This window comes from Triticum aestivum, chromosome 2B (genome assembly GCF_018294505.1).
Source record: "Triticum aestivum cultivar Chinese Spring chromosome 2B, IWGSC CS RefSeq v2.1, whole genome shotgun sequence".
NCBI classification, from domain to species: Eukaryota; Viridiplantae; Streptophyta; class Magnoliopsida; order Poales; family Poaceae; genus Triticum; species Triticum aestivum.
This window is the reverse complement of record NC_057798.1, coordinates 800,944,242-800,968,110: the sequence shown is the minus strand read 5'-3', so window position 1 is coordinate 800,968,110 and position 23,869 is coordinate 800,944,242. Positions and strand designations below refer to the sequence as shown.

Here is a 23,869-nt window from a genome sequence, read left to right as displayed (position 1 = left end):
GACCACAAGATGACCTGGATGATAAAGAAATTTTGATATGTTTAATAACAAGAATATTCAAAAAACATTAGTATTATAAAATGATGACGACTGAACCACAGAGTCATACCGGAGACGCTCGATAAAAAAAGAATTGAATAATGTTTGCGACTAATATAAATCAAATGACCAAAAGGGCTATCAATAAAATAATTGAATTTGTGAACGTATATTATTTTATATAAATCAAATGAACAAAAGCGCTATCAATAAAAAATGAATTTGTAAAAGCATATTTATTTGAGAGGAACCCATATAATTATTACTTCACCAAACGGGTACATATAAAATTTTAGATTTCACTCGTGCATTGCACGTGAACGCATAATTCTTTTGAGAGGAACCCATATGAAAAATAAAACAAAATAGACACTCCCAGTAATCCATTTGGTCGATGATATGTTTAATGTGGGTGACGTGATTAGGCCACACAAAAGCAACCAGAGGTGGGATTGCAAAAGATAAAAAAAGCAATCGAGGAACACTAATAAGGAGCAGCGGGTGAAAAGTAAAATAAAAGAACGGGCAGCGGTATCATTTTACGTCGCACATGATTCACATCAGTTCCTTTCTCCCAACAGGATGTATCCCGATTTTTCTTTTTTTGCAAAATTGATGTATCCCGATCTGCACCTAGCACTTGGCTTTCTCCAGTGATGTGTGTGCGGTGAGACCGTGAGAGACACAGGCAGCCATCACTTTGCTTTCTCCGCCGCCCGCCTGCTCTGCTGCACGCCGCCGCTTCCTCTGCAGCACGCCGCTTCCTCTCCCGGCACGCCGTCGCCCGGCGCCCCCCTCCCCCCCTCCCCAACAACCCACACCACCACCACGGCCTCGACCCTTCTCGTCCTATCCCCATGACGGCCTCGCCCCGCCGGCCCTTATCCCCACGACGGCCTCACCCCGCCGGCTCCTGTCACCACTGCGGCTTTGCCTCGCCGCCAACTCCGTCAATCTTCCCTAGACCGACTCTGCTGCCGCCATCCTACTGCCACAGAGCGGATCGAGATGCGAGCTGCTGGACACGATGCGGGAGGAGGCATCTCAAATTGGACGGAGATCCAGTGCGTTGACGTGCCCGCCGTAATCATCGTCCCCCGTGCTTGGCTCACACAGTCGCTCCGGGAGGGAGTTCGCAGCTCACGTACGTGCTCGGTTGCTGAAGGTATGATGTTCGTTTAGATGTTGTTAATGCACCTATGGTTATCAGTGGGGATTTAGTCAGGTGACATTTTTGAGGCAACCATGCTGTGACAAAGCTGATTGATTTGTGGATTTGAATTCTGGGTGGCTTAATTTGTCAATATCAGCTATCTATAATTGATGTTGAGTCGTTGCTTTTTGTGGCTGTTTCTTGATTAGTGTGGTATTCTCATGTTGTAATGTCGCATTATTTCTGGCACTAAGTAACAGAGAGTTTCAGGGTCACAACCAAGTTGGTACTGCACTATTTGTATCAGAAATACATGTGACACCATCATTTGACATCTGAACTTTGCTGACGCTTATGCCATTGTATGTGTTGGGGAACGTAGCAGAAGTTCAAAATTTTCCTACGTGTCACCAAGATCTATCTATGGAGAAACCAGCAATGAGGGGAAGGAGAGTGCATCTACATACCCTTGTAGATCGCTAAGCGGAAGCGTTCAAGAGAACGGGGTTGAAGGAGTCGTACTCGTCGTGATCCAAATCACCGGAGATCCTATTGCCGAACGGACGGCACCTCCGCGTTCAACACCCGTACAGCCCGGTGACGTCTCCCACGCCTTGATCCAGCAAGGAGAGAGGGAGAGGTTGAGGAAGACTCCATGCAGCAGCAGCACAACGGCGTGGTGGTGGTGGAGGAGCGTGGCAATCCTGCAGGGCTTCGCCAAGCACCGCGGGAGAGGAGGAGTAAGAGAGGTAGGGCTGCGCCAATAGAGGGAGAAACTCATATGTTGGGCAGCCCCCAGACCTCATGTATTTATAAGGGGAGGGGAGGGGGCTGCGCCCCTCTAGGGTTCCCTCCCCAAGGGTGGCGGCAGCCCCCAGATGCTATCTGGGTGGCGGCCAGAGGGGGAGAGAGGGGAGGCGCGCCTGGGGTGGGCCTTAGGGCCCATATGCCCTAGGGTTTGCCCCTCCCACTCTTCCCTGCGCCTTGGGCCCCTTGTGGGGGGCGCACCAGCCCACCTGGGGCTGGTCCCCTCCCACACTTGGCCCATGCAGGCCTCCGTGGTTGGTGGCCCCACTTGGTGGACCCCCGGGACCCTCCCGGTGGTCCCGGTACGTTACCGGAAAAACCCGAAACTTTTCCGGTGACCAATACAGGACTTCCCATATATAAATCTTTACCTCCGGACCATTCCGGAACTCCTCGTGACGTGCGGGATCTCATCCGGGACTCCGAACAACATTCGGTAACCACATACAAACTTCCTTTATAACCCTAGCGTCATCGAACCTTAAGTGTGTAGACCCTACGGGTTCGGGAACCATGCAGACATGACCAAGACGTTCTCCGGTCAATAACCAACAGCGGGATCTGGATACCCATGTTGGCTCCCACATGTTCCACGATGATCTCATCGGATGAACCACGATGTCAAGGACTCAATCGATCCTGTATACAATTCCCTTTGTCTAGCGGTATTGTACTTGCCCGAGATTCGATCGTCGGTATGCCGATACCTTGTTCAATCTCGTTACCGGCAAGTCTCTTTACTCATTTCGTAACACATCATCCCGTGATCAACCCCTTGGTCACATTGTGCACATTATGATGATGTCCTATCGAGTGGGCCCAGAGATACCTCTCCGTCACACGGAGTGACAAATCCCAGTCTCGATTCGTGCCAACCCAACAGACACTTTCGGAGATACCTGTAGTGCACCTTTATAGTCACCCAGTTACGTTATGACGTTTGGTACACCTAAAGCATTCCTACGGTATCCGGGAGTTGCACAATCTCATGGTCTAAGGAAATGATACTTGACATTAGAAAAGCTTTAGCATACAAACTACGATCTTTGTGCTAGGCTTAGGATTGGGTCTTGTCCATCACATCATTCTCCTAATGATGTGATCCCGTTATCAACGACATCCAATGTCCATGGTCAGGAAACCGTAACCATCTGTTGATCAACGAGCTAGTCAACTAGAGGCTTACTAGGGACATGGTGTTGTCTATGTATCCACACATGTATCTTAGTTTCCTATCAATACAATTATAGCATGGATAATAAACGATTATCATGAACAAGGAAATATAATAATAACTAATTTATCATTGCCTCTAGGGCATATTTCCAACAGCCTCCCACTTGCACTAGAGTCAATAATCTAGTTCACATCGCTATGTGATTAACACTGATAGGTCACATCGCCATGTGACCAACATCCAAAGAGTTTACTAGTGTCACTGAACTAGTTCACATCACCATGTGATTAAGACTCAATGAGTTCTGGGGTTTGATCATGTTTTCCTTGTGAGAGAAGTTTTAGTCAACGGGTCTGTAGTATTCAGATCTGTATGTACTTTGCAATTTTCTATGTCATATTGTAAATGCTGCTTCCATGCTCCACTTGAAGCTATTCCAAATGGTTGCTCCACTATACGTATCGGGTTTGCTACTCAAAGTCATTCGGATAGGTGTTAAAGCTTGCATCGTCGTAACCCTTTACGCCGAATTCTTTATCACCTCCATAATCGAGAAACAAATCCTTATTCCTCTAAGGATAATTTTGACCGCTATCTGGTGATCCACTCCTTGATCACCTTTGTACCCTCTTGCCAGACATGTGACAAGGCACACATCAGGTGCGGTACTTAGCATAGCATACTGTAGAGCCTACGTCTGAAGCATAGGGGACGACATTCGTCCTTTCTCTCTCTTCTACCGTGGTCGAGCTTTAACTCTTAACTTCATACCTTACATCTCAAGCAAGAACTCCTTCTTTGACTGATCCATCTTGAACACCTTCAAGATCATGTCAAGGTATATGCTCATTTGAAAGTACCATTAAGCGTTTTCGATCTATCCTCATAGATCTTGATGCTCAATGTTCAAGTAGTTTGATCCAGGTTTTCTATTGAAAAAAACCTTTCAAATAACCCTATATGCTTTCCAGAAATTCTACATCATTTCTGATCAACAATATGTCAAGAACATATACTCATCAGAAATTCTATAGTGCTCCCACTCACTTCTTTGGAAATACAAGTTTCTCATAAATTTGTATAAACCCAAAATCTTTGATCATCTTATCAAAGTACATATTCCGACTCCGAGATGCTTACTCCAGTCCTTAGAAGGATCGCTGGAGCTAGCATACCTTTTAGCATCCTTAGGATCGACAAAACCTTTGTGATTGTATCACATACAATCTTTCCTTATGAAAACTGGTAAGGAAAATCGTTTTGACATCCATCTGCCAGATTTCATAAATGCAGCTAATGCTAACATGATTCCGATGGACTTAAGCATCGCTACGGATGAGAAAATCTCATCGTAGTCAACTCCTTGAACTTGTGAAAAACTCTTCGCCACAAGTCGAGCTTCATAGACGGTGACATTACCGTCCACGTCCGTCTTCTTCTTAAAGATCCATTTATCTCAACGGCTTGCCGATCATCCGGCAAGTCCACCAAAGTCCATGCTTTGTTCTGATACATGGATCCTATCTCGAATTTCATGGCTTCTAACAATTTGTTGGAATATGGGCCCACCATCGCTTCTCCATAGCTCGTAGGTTCATTGTTGTCTAGCAACATGACCTCTAAGACAGGATTGCGTACCACTCTGAAGTAGTACGCATCCTTGTCACCCTACGAGGTACGGTAGTGACTTGATCCGAAACTTCATGATCACTATCATAAGCTTCTACTTCAATTGGTGTAGGCGCCACGGGAACAACTTCTTGTGCCCTGCTACACACTAGTTGAAGTGACGGTTCAATAACCTCATCAAGTCTCCACCATCCTCCCACTCAATTCTTTCGAGAGAAACTTTTCCTCGAGAAAGGACCCGTTTCTAGAAACGATTACTTTTGCTTCCGGATCTGAGATAGGAGGTATACCCAACCATTTTGGGTATCCTATGAAGATGTATTTATCCGTTTTGGGTTCGAGCTTATCAACCTGAAACCTTTTCACATAAGCGTCGCAGCCCCAAGCTTTTAAGAAATGACAACTTAGGTTTCTCCAAACCATAGTTCAAACGGTGTCGTCTCAACGGAATTACGTGGTGCCTTATTAAAGTGAGTGCAGTTGTCTCTAATGCCTAACCCATGAACGATAGTGGTAATTCGATAAGAGACATCATGGTACGCACCATATCCAATAGGGTGCAACTATGATGTTCGGACACACCATCACACTATGGTGTTCCAGGCGGTATTAATTGTGAAACAATTTCCTCAATGTCTTAATTGCGTGCCAAAGAGCGTAACTCAGATACTCATCTCTATGATCATATCATAGACATTTTATCCTCTTGTCACAATGATCTTCAACTTCACTCTGAAATTACTTGAACCATTCAATAATTCAGACCTGTGTTTCATCAAGTAAATATACTCAACATCTACTCGAATCATCTATGAAGTGAGAACATAACGATATTCACTGCATGCCTCAGCACTCATTGGACTGCACACATCAAAATGTGTTACTTCCAACAGGTTGCTATCTTGTTCCATCGTACTGAAAACGAGGCTTTTCAGTCATCTTGCCCATGTGGTATGATTTGCATATCTCAAGTGATTCAAAATCAAGTGAGTCCAAACGATCCATCTGCATGGAATTTCTTCATGTGTATACACCAATAGACATGGTTCGCATGTCTCAAACTTTTCAAAACGAGTGAGTCCAAAGATCCATCAACATGGTGCTTCTTCATGCGTTTTATACCAATATGACTTACATGGCAGTGCCACAAGTAAGTGGTACTATCATTACTATCTTATATCTTTTGGCATGAAAATGTGTATCACTACGATCGAGATTCAATAAACCATTCCTTTAGGTGCAAGACCATTGAAGGTATTATTCAAATAAGTAGAGTAACCATTATTCTCCTTAAATGAATAACCGTATTGTGATCGACATAATCCAATCATGTCTATGCTCAACGCAAACACCAAATGACAATTATTCAGGTTTAATACTAATCTTGATGGTAGAGGGAGCGTGCGATGTTTGATCACATCAAACTTGGAAACACTTCCAACACATATCGTCAGCTCACCTTTAGCTAGTGTCCGTTTATTCCGTAGCTCTTTTATTTCGAGTTACTAACACTTAGCAACCGAACCGGTATCTTAATACCCTGGTGCTACTAGGAGTACTAGTAAAGTACACATTAACATAATGTATATCCAATATACTTCCATCGACCTTGCCAGCCTTCTCATCTACCAAGTATCTATGGTAATTCTGCTCCAGTGGTTGTTCCCCTTATTACAGAAGCACTTAGTCTCGGGTTTGGGTTCAACCTTGGGTTTCTTCACTAGAGCAGCAGCTGATTTGTCGTTTCATGAAGTATCCCTTCTTGCCCTTGCCCTTCTTGAAACTAGTGGTTTCACCAACCATCAACAATTGATGCTCCTTCTTGATTTCTACTTTCGTGGTGTCAAACATCGCGAATACCTCAAGGATCATCATATCCATCCCTGATATGTTATAGTTCATCACGAAGCTCTATCAGCTTGGTGGCAATGACTTTGGAGAAACATCACTATCTCTGGAAGATCAACTCCCACTTGATTCAAGTGATTGTTGCACTCAGACAATCTGAGCACAAGCTCAACGATTGAACTTTTCTCACTTAGTTTGCAGGCTAAGAAAATCGTCGGAGGTCTTATAGCTCTTGACGTGGGCACGAGCCTGAAATCCCAATTTCAGCCCTCGAAACATCTCATATGTTCTGCGACGTTTTGAAAACGTCTTTGGTGCCTCTACTCTAAACCATTTAACTGAACTGTCACATAGTTATCAAAACGTGTATGTCCGATGTTCGCAACATCCACAAATGACGTTTGGGGTTCAGCACAATGAGCGGTGCATTAAGGACATAAGCTTTCTACTGTCTGCATAATCGCTACTTTCAACTTTCAACTATATTTTCTCTAGGAACATATCTAAACAGTGGAACTAAAGCACGAGCTAACGACATAATTTGCAAAGATCTTTTGACTATGTTCAGGATAATTAAGTTCATCTCATGAACTCCCACTCAGATAGACATCCCTCTAGTCACCTAAGTGATTACATGATCCGAGTCAACTAGGCCGTGTCCGATCATCACGTGAGACGGACTAGTCATCATCGGTGAACATCTTCATGTTGATCGCATCTACTATACGACTCATGCTCGACCTTTCGGTCTCTTGTGTTCCGAGGCCATACCTGTACATGCTAGGCTCGTCAAGTTAAGCTAAGTGTTTCGCGTGTGTAAATCTGGCTTACACCCATTGTATGTGAACGTAAGAATCTATCACACCCGATCATCACGTGGTGCTTTGAAACGACGAACTTTCGCAACGGTGCACAGTTAGGGGGAACACTTTCTTGAAATTTTAATGAGGGATCATCTTATTTACTACCGTCGTTCTAAGAAAATAAGATGCAGAAACATGATAAACATCACATGCAATCAAAATAGGGACATGATATGGCCAATATCATTTTGCTCCTTTTGATCTCCATCTTCGGGGCTCCATGATCATCATCGTCACCGGCATGACACCATGATCTCCATCATCATGATCTCCATCATCGTGTCTCCATGAAGTTGTCTCGCCAACTTATTACTTCTACTACTATGGCTACCGGTTAGCAATAAAGTAAAGTAATTACATGGCGTTGTTCAATGACACGCAGGTCATACAATAAATAAAGACAACTCCTATGGCTCCTGCCGGTTGTCATACTCATCGACATGCAAGTCGTGATTCCTATTACAAGAACATGAGCAATCTCATACATCACATATCATTCATCACATTCTTCTTGGCCATATCACATCACATAGCATACCCTGCAAAAACAAGTTAGACGTCCTCTAATTGTTGTTTGCATGTTTTACGTGGCTGCTATGGGTTTCTAGCAAGAACGTTTCTTACCTACGCAAAACCACAACGTGATATGCCAATTGCTATTTACCCTTCATAAGGACCCTTTTCATCGAATCCGTTCCGACTAAAGTGGGAGAGACTGGCACCCGCTAGCCACCTTATGCACCAAGTGCATGTCAGTCGGTGGAACCTGTCTCACGTAAGAGTACGTGTAAGGTTGGTCCGGGCCGCTTCATCCCACAATACCGTCGAAATAAGATTGGACTAGTAACGGTAAGCATATTGTACAAAATCAACACCCACAACTACTTTGTGTTCTACTCGTGCAAAGAATCTATGCAATAGACCTAGCTCATGATGCCACTGTTGGGGAACGTAGCATAAGTTCAAAATTTTCCTACGTGTCACCAAGATCTATCTATGGAGAAACCAGCAACGAGGGGAAGGAGAGTGCATCTACATACCCTTGTAGATCGCTAAGCAGAAGCGTTAAAGAGAACGGGGTTGAAGGGGTCGTACTCGTCGTGATCCAAATCACCGGAGATCCTAGTGCCGAACGGACGGCACCTCTGCGTTCAACACACGTATAGCCCGGTGACGTCTCCCACGCCTTCATCCAGTAAGGAGAGAGGGAGAGGTTGAGGAAGACTCCATGCAGCAGCAGCACAACGGTGTGGTGGTGGTGGAGGAGCGTGGCAATCCTGCAGGGCTTTGCCAAGCACCGCGGGAGAGGAGGAGTAAGAGAGGTAGGGCTGCGCCAATAGAGGTAGAAACTCATATGTTGGGCAGCCCCCAGACCTCATGTATTTATAGGGGGAGGGGAGGGGGCTGCGCCCCTCTAGGGTTCCCTCCCCAAGGGTGGCGGCAGCCCCCAGATGCCATCTAGGTGGCGGCCAGAGGGGGAGAGAGGGGAGGCGCGCCTGGGATGGGCCTTACACTAGTGCAGAACCGGGCAATAGCACCGGTTCGTAAGGCCCTTTAGTGCCGGTTCCATAACCGGCACTAAAGTGTGGGCACTAAAGGCCCCCCCCCTTTAGTACCGGTTCAGCACGAACCGGTGCTAAAGGGAAACCACGCGGCACGAGCCAGCTCCAGGGGCCTGGAGCCCTTTAGTACCGGTTGGTAAGACCAACTGGTACTATAAGGTTTGGGGGTTTTTTTAGTTTTATGATTTCTTTTTCATTTAGTTTTGTGTTTCCATTTTAATTCTTTTTCGTTTGCTGGTATTTTACGATACTACACATTGTACACGTTATATATATATATATATATATATATTATATATATATATATATATATATATATATATATATATATATATATAAAGAATTTCTAGTAGAACCAATCATGCATATATATATCATCAATTAATGTCTCACAAACCATCATATTAATTAATTCACACATACACACATGTATAGCTATATACAATTTCTCCTACATATGCATGTTGCCTTCGGAGCCAGTGGCATTAGCCTAATTGGTGCCTTCGGAGCACGATGACAATTGGAAGTGGTTTTCATGAGGGCGGTAGCGGGTAATAGTATTCTCCCTTCGGATTTATGACCTGGTCGAGCAAAAATCCCGCTATTTCCTCTTGAAGTGCTTCTACGCGCTACGTTTCTAGGAGCTTCTCCCACACCTCTCTGAACTGTTAAGAAGGAGATCAATATGCATGTGTATTAGTTGTGTGACTAGATATCGATAATGGTGTAAAAATTGTGAATAGTGTTTTGACAAGCGTACCCATTCCTGTCTTTGAGATCTACTCCTTTCGGACGCCATCATGCGAATGTTCTCGCAAACGCAGAATGCACACAGATCAGTCCCCTGCGCCTGCTTCAGGGCCTTTACGAGAATGGAATTTGATCAGATAATAATTAATCAAGCATGATAATTAAAGAGATGGCAGCTAGCTAGCTAGCTAGTACTACTTAATTACTTACCTTGGGTCTTCCCCATTTAAGCTTTTCTTTCCATTCGCCTTCCGTGACGCTGATGAACCTTGCCCAAGCCCTGCCCGCCGACAAAGAAAATGAATAAAGGGGTTATTAAATAGTTCATATCATGAAATGACGAACTAAATAGGCCGAGATATATAGTTAATAATGATTGAAATTACCTGTTGACTATCCCAAACAAGATGTTATAGTCAGTTTTTTCTTTGAGTAGTGAGTCCAGTATTTCAACTGTTCCGGCGTCAACTTTAATGATACACAAGACCCAGTGATATCTGCATGCACACACGTTTGCATGTCTTAATTAAGCGGGCATATGTAAGCAAAAACATGTAGCTAGCTAGTAGGCAAAAACAGAGAATTTGTAGTACAAGACAGTGTGACTCACTGGAAGTTGTAAGGAAGTAGTATATCTTCATTGTATTTGAGGCGCTTCAAGAACTCTAGCATGCTGTCCTCTACGGCCTTTTGATGACGTGCATCTATTTTCCATGTGTATTCATTAACGGTGTTTGGGTCAATGAACCCAATGCCATAGCGTCCACCTTTTCTCATTTCATACATCTTCATCCTGCATATAATACCACAGAAAAGAATATAGTGAGGATAATTACAGGTAATGATTGATCAAAAGGATCACTACAGCTAGCTTGAGACTTAAATTACAGAAAGAAATCACTTACAGACAATAGCAACTGACGATAGATTTGTCGAGTGCGTCTTGATTGTATAACTGAAACAGTTCAGAATACTCAACGGACACAGCTTTCTCATGGTAGTAATGCTCCTTCTTGACATTCACCATGAGGGACAATCGATCGGAAATCTTGGTAATGTTCATGTACCATTGATGCAATTCATACATTCTTGTTGGGAGGTTCTTGACCTTGTCTGGCTCGACCAAAGGTTGGCCCCGGACATATTTCCGTTTTATTTCATCCTCTCTAAGCACAGGCATGGGCTCGATCTCGAGGAGTTGTCCAACAGTGATTTTGAGAACTTCAGCCTGCATTATATGCTCCTCCGTTATTACCACATTGCCCACCTCAGGAACGTAAACTGTTTGCCCACAATAATATTGGGCGCGCGTACTGTCACGTGTTGTTGGCACAACAAGCGAGGGGATCGATTGCGCCGCCTGTTCTCCCAGCTGGGGAATGGTTTTCCCGCATTTTTTGACAGCTGCTTCTTGTTTGCTCGATCCCGAGCTCGCCTCCTTATGTAGACGTGCTCGATTTAACTTCCTGATGTGGCGCTCATAGTCTGTGTCAACAGGCTTGGGAGCTGGTGGTTGAGCCATACGAATGAAGTGGTCAATCGTTTTCTCAGGCACTTTCTCCCTTGGCGGCGGTGGCGGTTTCGGTGCAAAATGGGCTTCCACCTCGGACTTCGATATGGCTGCGATTTCCTCCTCGGACCTGTCATAAGCCCTCTGCGGAAGAGGCGTGAGGCTTGGACCATATTTATATCGCTTGCCTCCGCCTGTACTTCCTGTACTACCTCGACTCGTACCGCTACGCACCATAGCTGCGGGGTGTCTCTTCTGTGATTGCTGAGGCGGCGGAGACGGCTGACGGGGCTGAGTTGGACGAGGAGGAGTGGCCGCCTGAAGCTGTGCCGGACTTGGAGGAGGAGTGGCCTGAGGTTGTGCCGGACTTGGAGGAGGAGTGGACGTCTGACGCTGTGGCGGACTTGGAGGAGGAGGAGTGGCCTGACACTTTGCCGGACTTGGAGGAGGAGTGGCCTGGCACTTTGCCGGACTTGGTGGACTTGCAGTTGCGGGAGACTGCTGATTCGGTGGCGGACTTCGACGAGGAGTCGGCTGACGCGGTGTCGGTGGCCTTCGAAAGATGATGCAATCCTTTTTCCATAGGATGATACGATGTTTGGCGTCTCCGAGAAAGCGCTCGTCGTCACCTCCAGGATAGTCAAGCTCTAGCTCCGAATATGGGTCCACCACCTCATCAACCAAGACACGAGCATAGCCCGCTGGAATCGGGTTGCAATGGAAGGTTGCCTCGGGGGGATTTGTAAAAGCAACGGCGTCCGCCACCTTCATGGATATGTTCTTCATTTTGACGTGTAGCTCGCAGCTAGTGTTCTCCGTGATGTCATCCACGGGGTATCTACCCAGCATTGCGTTGTCCGGGGCGGAACCCACGCTGCTTCTCGGCATGGATGGGGCGGTGCTATCCAATGCTGGATCATTCGCTAGCTGCTGCAGCTGCTGAGACCCCCTTTGCTGGGTAAGTGAGTCGATCTGCTCCTGCTGCCGCTGGAATTTGACTACCAATTCCGCTTGACTTGCTTCTAGGCCTTGAAGGCGTTCATAGTCCCGCTTCCTCTGCTCCTCCTCCATCTTCCTCTTCTTCTCCTCCGCAATCTTCTTTCTCGCACGGGTTCTGTAGTCGGTGTTCCAGTCTGAAAACCCCTCATACCACGGAATAGCGCCCTTGCCTCGTGTTCTTCCCGGGTGTTCAGGATTTCCCAGGGCACGCGTAAGCTCGTCGTTCTCTCTGTTGGGCTGGAACACCCCCGATCGTGCCTCTTCTATTGCAACAAGTATCGCATCGTCGGCTCCCTTCAGACTTGCCCTCGTCGAAACATTGCCTGTCTTCGGGTCCAACTCCCCCCCATGCGCATAGAACCAAGTCCTGACCCTGGGGGGCCAGCTCTTAGTAACCGGAGTGGCACCTGCATCCTCCATCTCTTTCTCAGACTTATCCCACTTAGGCATTGCCACCGCATAGCCACCTGGCCCCAGCTTATGGAACTTATCCTTTTTTTCGGCATTCTTCTTGTTTATTCTCGACCGTTCCTTAGCTAATTCCGAATCCTTGAATTTCACGAAATCGTCCCAATGAGCACGTTGGTTCTCTAGTGTTCCCTCGAATACTGGAGTCTTCCTTCCTCCCTTGACGTACTTGTCCCATTCACGATTCTTGTGGTTCTTGAATGCAACCGCCATCTTCCTAAGAGCAGCGTCCTTGACTTTCTGCACATCTGCTTCTGTGAAATGATCTGGTAGGGTGAAATGTTCCATGAGAGTATCCCAAAGCAGATCTTTTTGATTCTTGTCGACAAAAGTAACATCTGGACGTGGAGCAGCGTCCTCTTTGCCTTTTTGTCTTTTGTCTTTTGCTGGCTCTCTCCATTCTTGAAGGGAGATCGGGAGTTGGTCCTTCACAAGAACTCCGCACTGACGAATGAACTTGTCCGCAATCTTCTTAGGCGCTAATGGTTCGCCATTAGGTCTGACTGCCTCGATATTGTACTTTACGCCCTCCTTCAACTTTTTGTTCGGGCCTCGTTTCGTCCTTTTGCCTGAAGATTTGCTCGATCCGGATGGCTGAAAGAACAAAGATCGATTCGTTAATATATCTTCAAGTCATTTAAAACATGTGATGATCACCAGATACCTGCTTATATAAATATATATACCTCGCCGGTCTTTGTTGTTTCAGGATCAACATGTTCTTCGTCATCGTCATAATCGTAGTTCATGACTTCATCAATTCGGTCGTCGCGATCGAATATCATATCACCCTCTCCGGTGTTGTTTAGAAATTCGGAGCCGTCATAATCTTCTTCATTCTGATCATCATCTGGCCCGCGTATCATATCGAACATGGTCTGTTCTCCCTCTCTGTCGGTATTGTCTGCCATAGCTTTTATTTAACTAATTCAAAAGAAATATAAAACAATTTAGTATTCAAATTACATCGTCTCGAATAATAGATATAATCTCGAATACTTCGTCTAGAATAATAGATATAATCTCGAATACATCGTCTCGAATAATATATAATATTGAATAGTACATCACTGGCTAGCTAATTAAAGATCGAATACTACAGAAGAATCTAGGACACTCGCGGTTCCTGCGGCGCGGGCGGTGGACACCCAAAGAGAAGGAACCCTCACAGGATCATAGCTGAAGTGAGATCCCCGAAGATACTGCCAGGTATTGGAGAACCTGCCGCCCTCTAATGCAACCATGTAGCGATGGACGTGCTCGTCCTCCTCCCTGACACAGGGACGTACCACCTCCGGAGGGGCCGGGTCCCTCCGCACCGAAACTGGCCCACGCGAACGCCACCAAACGAGATCAGGGTCGACGACGGGACCCGGGGCCGGGTTCCTCATCAAGCGGCGCGCCCCTCCAGGCAGCACCTCCCAGTGCCAGCCCGGCGGAGCCCAGTCCCGGACATGGGTCGGCTGGACGTCGTCACGGACGGGTCGACGGCGAGGATGCGGGCCGGGCATCGTCGAGAACAAATACTAGCTATATGCCCGCAAAAAGTAACATTTTTTTAATGATTGAATTTTGATAACTAAAATTTCTAACATTTCTATATAACACTAATTATGCTAATCTAAATAATCTAAATAACACTAAAATTTCTAACATTTCTAACATTTCTATATAACACTAATTTCTAACATTTCTATATAACACTAATTTCTAACTGATTAAACACTAATTATATCCATCTAACATGCATTCATACATATATAATAGTGAAAAAATAATAATCTAAATAATCTAAACTAATTAAACATACAAAATACGTGTGTGTGTACTAATTAAACACTAATTATCTAAACTAATTAAACATACAAAATAATAATCTAAATGATCTAAACTAATTAAAGACTAATTATCTAAACTAATTAAACATGCTTGTGTGTGTGTACGGGCTCGGGGAGGGCTCACAGCGGGCGAGGCGACGGCGAGGCGACGGCCGGGGCGGCGACGGCGGGGACGGCACGACGGGACGGGGACGGCGCGACGGGGACGGGCCCGGGGCGGCGACGGAGACGAGGGCGGCGACGGGGACGGGGGCGGCAATGGGGACGGCGGCGGCGACGGAGACGAGCGGCGACCGAGATGATCGAGGGCGGCGGCGACGGCGACGGAGACGGAAACAGAAGAACGAACAGAGAGGGAAACTGAAATTTTCGTAGCTGTTGTATATATAGAAGGCACCTTTAATACCGGTTGGAGCCACCAACCGGTACTAAAGGCCTGCTTTGGCCAGGTCAAGCGGCGGGAAGCGACCCCCTTTAGTACCGGGTGGTGGCACAAACCGGTACTAAAGGCCCCCCTTTAGTACCGGTTTGTGCCACGACCCGGTACTAAAGGGGGTGCGCTGGCGCAGGTGCGGTGCGGGAAGTTTAGTCCCACCTCGCTAGCCGAGGGGCGACCGCACTGGTTTATAAACCCCCGTGTGGTCGCTCTCGCGAGCTCCTCTACAAAGCAGGCTTACTGGGCCTACGTGTTCTTTGCAGCCTTGTGGGCCCACTTGGCCTTTGCGGGCCTGCATCCTGGCCCAACGACAGGTTGGGTTTCTAGTCGTATGCAGGCCGCTCTGGCCTAGTAGGCGGGCTTTATTTTATTTTATTTTTTGCTTTATTTATTTTTGTGTTGTTTTTTTGTGTATTTAGAGTTTCTTTGTGAACATTTTTGTTTTAGGTACAAAAAATTACAAACTTTCTGTTAGGGCTTTTTTTTATTTTTTGCTTTATTTATTTTTTTGTTGTTTTTTTGTGTATTTAGAGTTTCTTTGTGAACATTTTTGTTTTAGGTACAAAAAATTACAAACTTTCTGTTAGTGCCCGTAGTTTTCAAATTTGAATAGTTTAAATTTTGAATTATTTGAAATTAGTGTGAATCACTAGTTTGTGAATAACTTAACTTTAAAAATCAGTAAAGGCATGAAAGAATTTGTTTGCACATAAAATTTCTTCGCGTTTCAAATGCCAAAACACATAACTACCCTAACTATTACAGAGATTCCCCTCTCGGTGCGAAACACAGAAGAAAGTGATGATAGCTAGTGAAGCCGATCACATCCCAGATCTTTGGGTGTGAAACTTCTTCTTCGCGTGTGTCCCTTTGCGCCGTAACCATGGAAAATCTTCATCATTTAACGGGATGCTCGGGTCAATATTCACTGTGAATGGAGCAATTTCATCAAACTTTTCATAATCTTCTGACTTGTCTGTCTTGTCATCCACTCCCACGATGTTTCTCTTGCCAGAAAGAACTATGTGCCGCTTTGACTCATCGTACGATGCATTTGCTTCCTTATTTTTTTCTTTTTCTTGGCTTGGTAGACATGTCCTTCACATAGAAAACCTGTGCCACATCATTGGCTAGGACGAATGGTTCGTCTACATACGCAAGATTGTTGAGATCCACTGTTGTCATTCCGTACTGCGGGTCTTCCGTTACCCCGCCTCATGTCATATTGACCCATTTGCACCGAAACAAAGGGACCTTTAAACCACGTCGATAGTCAAGTTCCCATATGTCCTGTATATAACCATAATATGTTTCCTTTCCCGTCTTGGTTTCTGCATCAAAGCGGACACCACTGTTTTGGTTGGTGCTCTTCTTATCTTGGGCGATCGTGTAAAATGTATTACCATTTATCTCGTACCCTTTGAAAGTCATTATATTCGAAGATGGTAACCTGGGACAGCAAGTACAGGTCATCTTCAATAGAGGTGTCATGCATGGTACGTGTCTGCAACCAGCTGGCGAAACTCCTGATTTGTTCACGTGTAATCCAGTCATCAGACTGCTCCGGGTGTTTGGAGCGCAGCAAATTCTTGTGTTCATCCATATACGGAGCCACCAAGGCGGAATTCTGTAGAACTGTGTAGTGTGCTTCAGTGAGAGAATGTCCGTCCATACATATTATTTGTTCCCCTCCTAGCGTGCCTTTTCCATCCAGTCTGCCCTTATGCCGCGATTCAGGAACACCAATCGGCTTAAGGTCAGGAATAAAGTCAATACAAAACTCAATGACCTCCTCATTTTGATGGCCCTTGGAGATGCTTCCTTCTGGCCTAGCACGGTTATGAACATATTTCTTTAAGACTCCCATGAACCTCTCAAAGGGGAACATATTATGTAGAAATACAGGACCCAAAACGTTAATCTCTTGGCACAGGTGAACTAGGACGTGTGTCATGATGTTGAAGAAGGATGGTGGGAACACCAACTCGAAACTGACAAGACATTGCACCAAATCATTCTGTAACCTTGGTATGATTTCTGGATCGATTACCTTCTGAGAGATTGCATTGAGAAATGCACATAGCTTCACAATGGCTAATCGAACGTTTTCCGGTAGAAGCCCCCTCAATGCAACCGGAAGCAGTTGCGTCATAATCACGTGGCAGTCATGAGACTTTAGGTTCTGAAACTTTTTCTCTGCCATGTTTATTATTCCCTTTATATTCGACGAGAAGCCAGACGGTACCTTAATACTGAGCAGGCATTCAAAGAAGATTTCCTTCTCTTCTTTGGTAAGAGTGTAGCTTGCATGACCCTGATGTATGTCGTCTTCTCCGTGCATACGTTGCTGGTCCTCCCGTGCCTCAGGTGTATCTTTTGTCTTCCCATACACGCCCAAGAAGCTAAGCAGGGTCACACAAAGATTCTTCGTCACGTGCATCACGTCGATTGCGGAGCGGACCTCTAGGTCTTTCCAATATGGTAGGTCCCAAAATATAGATTTCTTCTTCCACATGGGTGCGCGTCCGTCAGCGTCCTTTGGAACAGATTGTCCGCTAGGACCCTTTCCAAATATCACCTTCAAATCCTTGACCATATCATGTACATCAGCACCAGTACGGTGGCGAGGCTTCGTCCGGTGATCCGCCTCACCTTTGAAATGCTTGCCTTTCTTTCTTACGGGATGCCTGCTCGGTGGAAATTGACGATGTCCCAGGTACACATTCTTCTTACAACTATTCAAATATATACTATCGGTATCATCCAAACAGTGCGTGCATCCGTGGTATCCCTTGTTTGTCTGTCCTGAAAGGTTACTGAGAGCAGGCCAATCATTGATGGTCACGAACAGCAATGCCTTTAGGTCAAATTCTTCCTGTTTGTGCTCATCCCATGCACGTACACCTGTTCCATTCCACAGTTGTAAGAGTTCTTCAACTAATGGCCTTAGGTACACATTAATGTCGTTGCCGGGTTGTTTAGGGCCTTGGATGAGCACTGGCATCATAATGAACTTCCGCTTCATGCACAACCAAGGAGGAAGGTTATACAAACATAGAGTCACAGGCCAGGTGCTATGGTTGCTGCTCTGCTCCCCAAAAGGATTAATGCCATCTGCGCTTAGACCAAACCATACGCTCCTTGCGTCATCTGCAAACTCCTTCCCGTACTTTCTTTCGATTTTTCTCCACTGCGACCCGTCAGCGGGTACTCTCAACTTTCCGTCTTTCTTACGGTCTTCTCTGTGCCATCGCATCGCCTTGGCATGCTCTTTGTTTTGGAACATACGTTTCAACCGTGGTATTATAGGAGAATACCACATCACCTTGGCAGGAATCTTCTTCCTGGGGCGCTCGCCCTCGACATCACCATGCTCATCGCGGCTGATCTTATAGCGCAATGCACCACATACCGGGCAAAAGTTCAAATCCTCGTACTCACCGCGGTAGAGGATGCAATCATTAGGGCATGCATGTATCTTCTGCACCTCTAACCCTAGAGGGCAGACAGCCTTCTTTGCTTCGTACATACTCTTGGGCAATCTGTTGTCCTTTGGAAGCATATCCTTTATCATTACCAGCAACTTTCCAAATCCCTTGTCAGATACACCATTCTCTGCCTTCCATTGCAGCAATTCCAGTGTGGTGCCCAGCTTTTTCTTGTCACCTACGCAATTCGGGTACAACAATTTTTTGTGATCCTCTAACATGTGTTGCAACTTCTTCTTCTCCAAATCACTTGCGCAGTTTCTCTTTGCATCGGCAATGGCCCGACCTAGATCATCAACGGGCTCATCTGATGCCTCTTCTTCAGCTTCTTCCCGCATTGCCGGCTCAGCTTCTTCCCGCATTACCGGCTTAGCTTCTTCCCCCATTGTTGTATCATCGTATTCAGGGAACCCATGGCCAGGATAGCTGTCGTCGTCCTCTTCTTCTTCATTGTCTTCCATCATAACCCCTCTTTCTCCATGCTTGGTCCAAACATTATAGTGGGGCATGAAACCGGACTCAAACAGGTGGACGTGAATGGTTCTTGACGTAGAGTAATTGTGACCATTCTTACAGCCAGCACATGGACAAGGCATAAAACCATCCGCCTGCTTGTTTACCTCAGCCGCAAGCAGAAAAGTATGCACGCCCTCAACGAACTGGGGAGAGCATCGGTCATCGTACATCCATTGCCGGCTCATCTTCATTACACAACACTGAATAGACCAAATTAATACAAGTTCATACATAAAGTTCATACAACACTTAAATGCAACAAACAAATAACTCTCTAGCTAAAGCATTTAAATGCAACAAGAAATGCGATCAAGATTGCAACTAAGGTAACAATTGATCCAACAGCATAATGATACCAAGCCTCACTATCGATGGCATATTTTCTAATCTTTCTAATCTTCAAGCGCATTTTCTCCTTCTTGATCTTGTGATCATCGACGACATCGGCAACATGCAACTCCAATTCCATCTTCTCCCCCTCAATTCTTTTCAATTTTTCTTTCAAGTACTCGTTTTCTCTTTCAACTAAATTTAACCTCTCGACAATAGGGTCGGTTGGAAATTCCGGTTCACATACCTCCTAGATAAAAATATCTATGGCAACTTGATGGGCATAATTTGTCATAAACACGAAATGCAACAAATAGTTTTAAAAGAGAATATACCACATCCCAATCATAACAAGGACGAGGGCCGACGGGGACGGATATCAAAACCATGGCACTATGTATAACAAACAACGTACGGGTAAGATAATTATTATACGAGTAACTATATATCCAAATCACACAAACATCAATTTTTTATATAAAATTTCATGAACAAGAGGCTCACCACAAGGTGGTGCCGGCGACGGGACGGTGCGGGCGATCGACGGTGGTTACGACGGAGATTTAGAAGGCACTAAGTAAACCATACCTACATATGCAAACTAAGTGTTATTTTAACCTCAAATTGCATATAAATCAAATACTAGCACATATACATATTTCCTCCCAAATTACTAAACTCACAAATTAATAACTATATAAAGCATTGCAAGAGCTAATCTAGCAATGAGAGATGAAAGGACAAAGTTGCTAACCTTTGTGATCATTTAAATGGATGGGGGCCTTCAAATCTTGACAAATTTTGGGCAAAATGTGTGATGAGCTCGAGAGGAAGAGGGGAAGAACAGAGAGGAGAGGGGAAAGGGGAAGAACAGAGCGAGCTCGGGTGGACGAAGGGTTTATGTAGGACGACCTTTAGTACCGGTTCGTGCCAAGAACCGGTACTAAAGGTGCTGGAGGGGGCCCAGACTGACAACATCCTGCAACCACTCTCATTAGTACCGGTTCGTGGCACGAACCGGTGCTGAAGGTTAGCCATGAACCGGTACTAATGAGAGCGGCCCGGCTAGCCGTTGGAACCGGCACTAATGTATACATTTGTGCCGGCTCAAATACAAACCGGCACTAATGTGCTTCACATTTGACCCTTTTTCTACTAGTGTTAGGGCCCATCTGCCCTAGGGTTTGCCCCTCCCACTCTTCCCTGCGCCTGGGGCCCCTTGTGGGGGGCGCACCAGCCCACCTGGGACTGGTCCCCTCCCACACTTGGCCCATGCAGCCCTCCGTGGTTGGTGGCCCCACTTGGTGGACCCCCGGGACCCTCCCGGTGGTCCCGGTACGTTACCGGAAAAACCCGAAACTTTTCCGGTGACCAATACAAGACTTCCCATATATAAATCTTTACCTCCGGACCATTCCGGAACTCCTCGTGACGTCCTGGATCTCATCCAGGACTCCGAACAACATTCGGTAACCACATACAAACTTCCTTTATAACCCTAGCGTCATCGAACCTTAAGTGTGTAGACCCTACGGGTTCGGGAACCATGCAGACATGACCGAGACGTTCTCCGGTCAATAACCAACAGCGGGATCTGGATACCCATGTTGGCTCCCACATGTTCCACGATGATCTCATCGGATGAACCACGATGTCAAGGACTCAATCGATCCTGTATACAATTCCCTTTGTCTAGCGGTATTGTACTTGCCCGAGATTCGATCGTCGGTATGCCGATACCTTGTTCAATCTCGTTACCGGCAAGTCTCTTTACTCGTTCCATAACACATCATCCCGTGATCAACCCCTTGGTCACATTGTGCACATTATGATGATGTCCTACCGAGTGGGCCCAGAGATACCTCTCCGTCACACGGAGTGACAAATCGCAGTCTCGATTCGTGCCAACCCAATAGACACTTTCGGAGATACATCTAGTGCACCTTTATAGTCACCCAGTTACGTTGTGACGTTTGGTACACCCAAAGCATTCCTACGGTATCCGGGAGTTGCACAATCTCATGGTCTAAGGAAATGATACTTGACATTAGAAAAGCTTTAGCATATGAACTACGATCTTTGTGCTAGGCTTAGGATTGGGTCTTGTCCATCACATCATTCTCCTAATGATGTGATCCCGTTATCAACGACATCCAATTTCCATGGTCAGGAAACCGTAACCATCTGTTGATCAACGAGCTAGTCAACTAGAGGCTTACTAGGGACATGGTGTTGTCTATGTATCCACACATGTATCTGAGTTTCCTATCAATACAATTATAGCATGGATAATAAACGATTATCATGAACAAGGAAATATAATAATAACTAATTTATCATTGCCTCTAGGGCATATTTCCAACAGTATGCACAACAGGCGCCTTCGCCACATTGTCATTCATTTGTGAGATGTTTCTCTTTCTCTATGTTGGCATGGATGATATATAGAGTACTGGAAGATTGTTAGTGAAACACATTCAGGTATGCTATCTATCTGATTCTTTCCATGTGTGTAGTAATATATTCGTTGTTCAAATCCAGAAATTGTAACACATTTTCTATACTACTATATGCAGCCCAATGAAGTGTATCGCCTTTGAGCTCCATTATTTAGGCCAGATCTCATGAGAGATGCTGTGTCAATTGCATTGGCATCCAATAAGGTAAAAGCTCTGAGTTATATTAGAAGGCGTACCCATCCGTCTGAAGACTGCTCTTAATATATTCTTCTCTTTCCCATGTTGTAAAATTTAGATCAGTCCACTTATCGGATTTTAATTCCATGTGATCGGATGCATATTTGAATAAATCCTCCCGTCCTTCTAGCTGTTGTACCAACAAATGGAAAAAGTATAAGCATCATAAGCGAGAAATAAGAAAAAAAACTACTTATGAAAAGATGGGGCAGTAGGACTAACTACTAACCGTATCAATGAGGTCCTTGCGGTTCATTGATGAGCCAATTCCTCGTCCTCAGCCACCACAATTTGTTTACTTGTTTCGTTGCGGGTTAATTTCTGAGAACAATATTAAAAGTATTACCCGTATGTAGGATATAATATAATTAGAATGACTTTGGAAGATATAGTTGAGAAAGGAAAGTCACCTGTGTATGTTCAGAATCTTTGGCCTCTCTTTTTTCTATGTTTTCTTCAAGGATTGGTGTATATTCTGGGCTCTCCATGCAATTATTTTCCTCCACTTCATTATTGTTGAGTATTTCACTTGATTCGTCATCGCTCGGTAGCTGAAACACATGGTAGTAGAATATTATGATAGAGAGAATATCTTTCTGATATGATATTTGTACTAAAAAATTACAAACTGATCTGTGTCGTTAGAATTAGAATAGTAATGAGATGTGGAAAGAAAACTCGCCTCTGTCGATTCGGGGATTGTATCTCCATCGTTGGTTATCACAGCATCAAGAAGCATGTTTTGTGGACCCTCCGTAATTAAAGTATGAACCAAGCAGTAGTCAATTAAAGCACCATTATATTTGTCGACGGGATTGTGTCCACATGACGGCGCAGTGAGTATGTTGTCTGGCCTCATCCTTGTTCCAAAGTTTTGTCTCTGGTACGTATCATTTGTGTGTAGCCAATCACAATCTTCATTAGCTAAAGAGACATTGAGCGACTGTCAGTGAGGAAATCAAAGATTGGATATACAGTGTTTCATGTAGGTGTCATCAGCTGTATCGGATTGATTTTGTTCTCTAGTTGTAAGGACTATTGTTAACGATTTGGTTCGATACCGTTTGTCACGTAGGCTTTGCAATATCAGTTGCTTATGTTGCTCATAGCAGGCATTTTCTCTCTGCCTCGTAAGTGCTTGTTTTGCTTCTGTATTATAAGTGTTAATTTGGTACAAGACAACATGAGCAACAGTTCTTTTTACTCTGTATGGTAGTTAACATGAGCCACAATTGCTTACCATATGAACTGCTGCCTCTGTAGGATTGAAGTGGTGGCCGTAACACAGTTAGTTGGGAGGACCCACTGGCAGAGTCGATGTTGGCAGAGTCGATATTATTGACATTTTCCTTGTTAGAAACAGCAGTATATGGTGTTCCTAATGAATTCAGACCAGGAAATGAAGTCCAATCACTCATTATGACATCAATAGGTATGCCTGCATCATAATTGTATGAACAATGTCAGTTGTTGACACACAAATGCCGGTATTACGGTTGGATGTAGGAGAACACATGACCTTCCGCAGATGGTGTGTGTCGTTGCTGGGTGAGAGCAGACTGCGCAGTGGTCCTCTCCGTCGTGTCAAAACCTGCCCAAAAGAACACTTAATTGATATGATTTACTTGAGATTCATCAATGTATGATAAAAATAGAGAAAATGAAGTAACCAGGCGACATGGCCCCGGGTGGCTTAGATGGAGTGTTGATTTCATTTAGAATAGCAAATGGCGCACTTGGCCTCTCCATAGTGTCAAAAC

At 45.1% G+C, this 23,869-nt stretch overlaps 1 long non-coding RNA gene across 1 annotated transcript; it reads left to right on the top strand.

The window, feature by feature from the left end:
* The first annotated feature begins 1,133 nt into the window (after positions 1-1,133).
* LOC123042884 (uncharacterized) lies at positions 1,134-22,129 on the top strand. The gene is made up of 3 exons (XR_006418925.1): positions 1,134-1,204; positions 21,791-21,894; positions 21,990-22,129. It is a non-coding gene; the product is annotated as an uncharacterized lncRNA (long non-coding RNA).
* Positions 22,130-23,869: the final 1,740 nt, after the last annotated feature.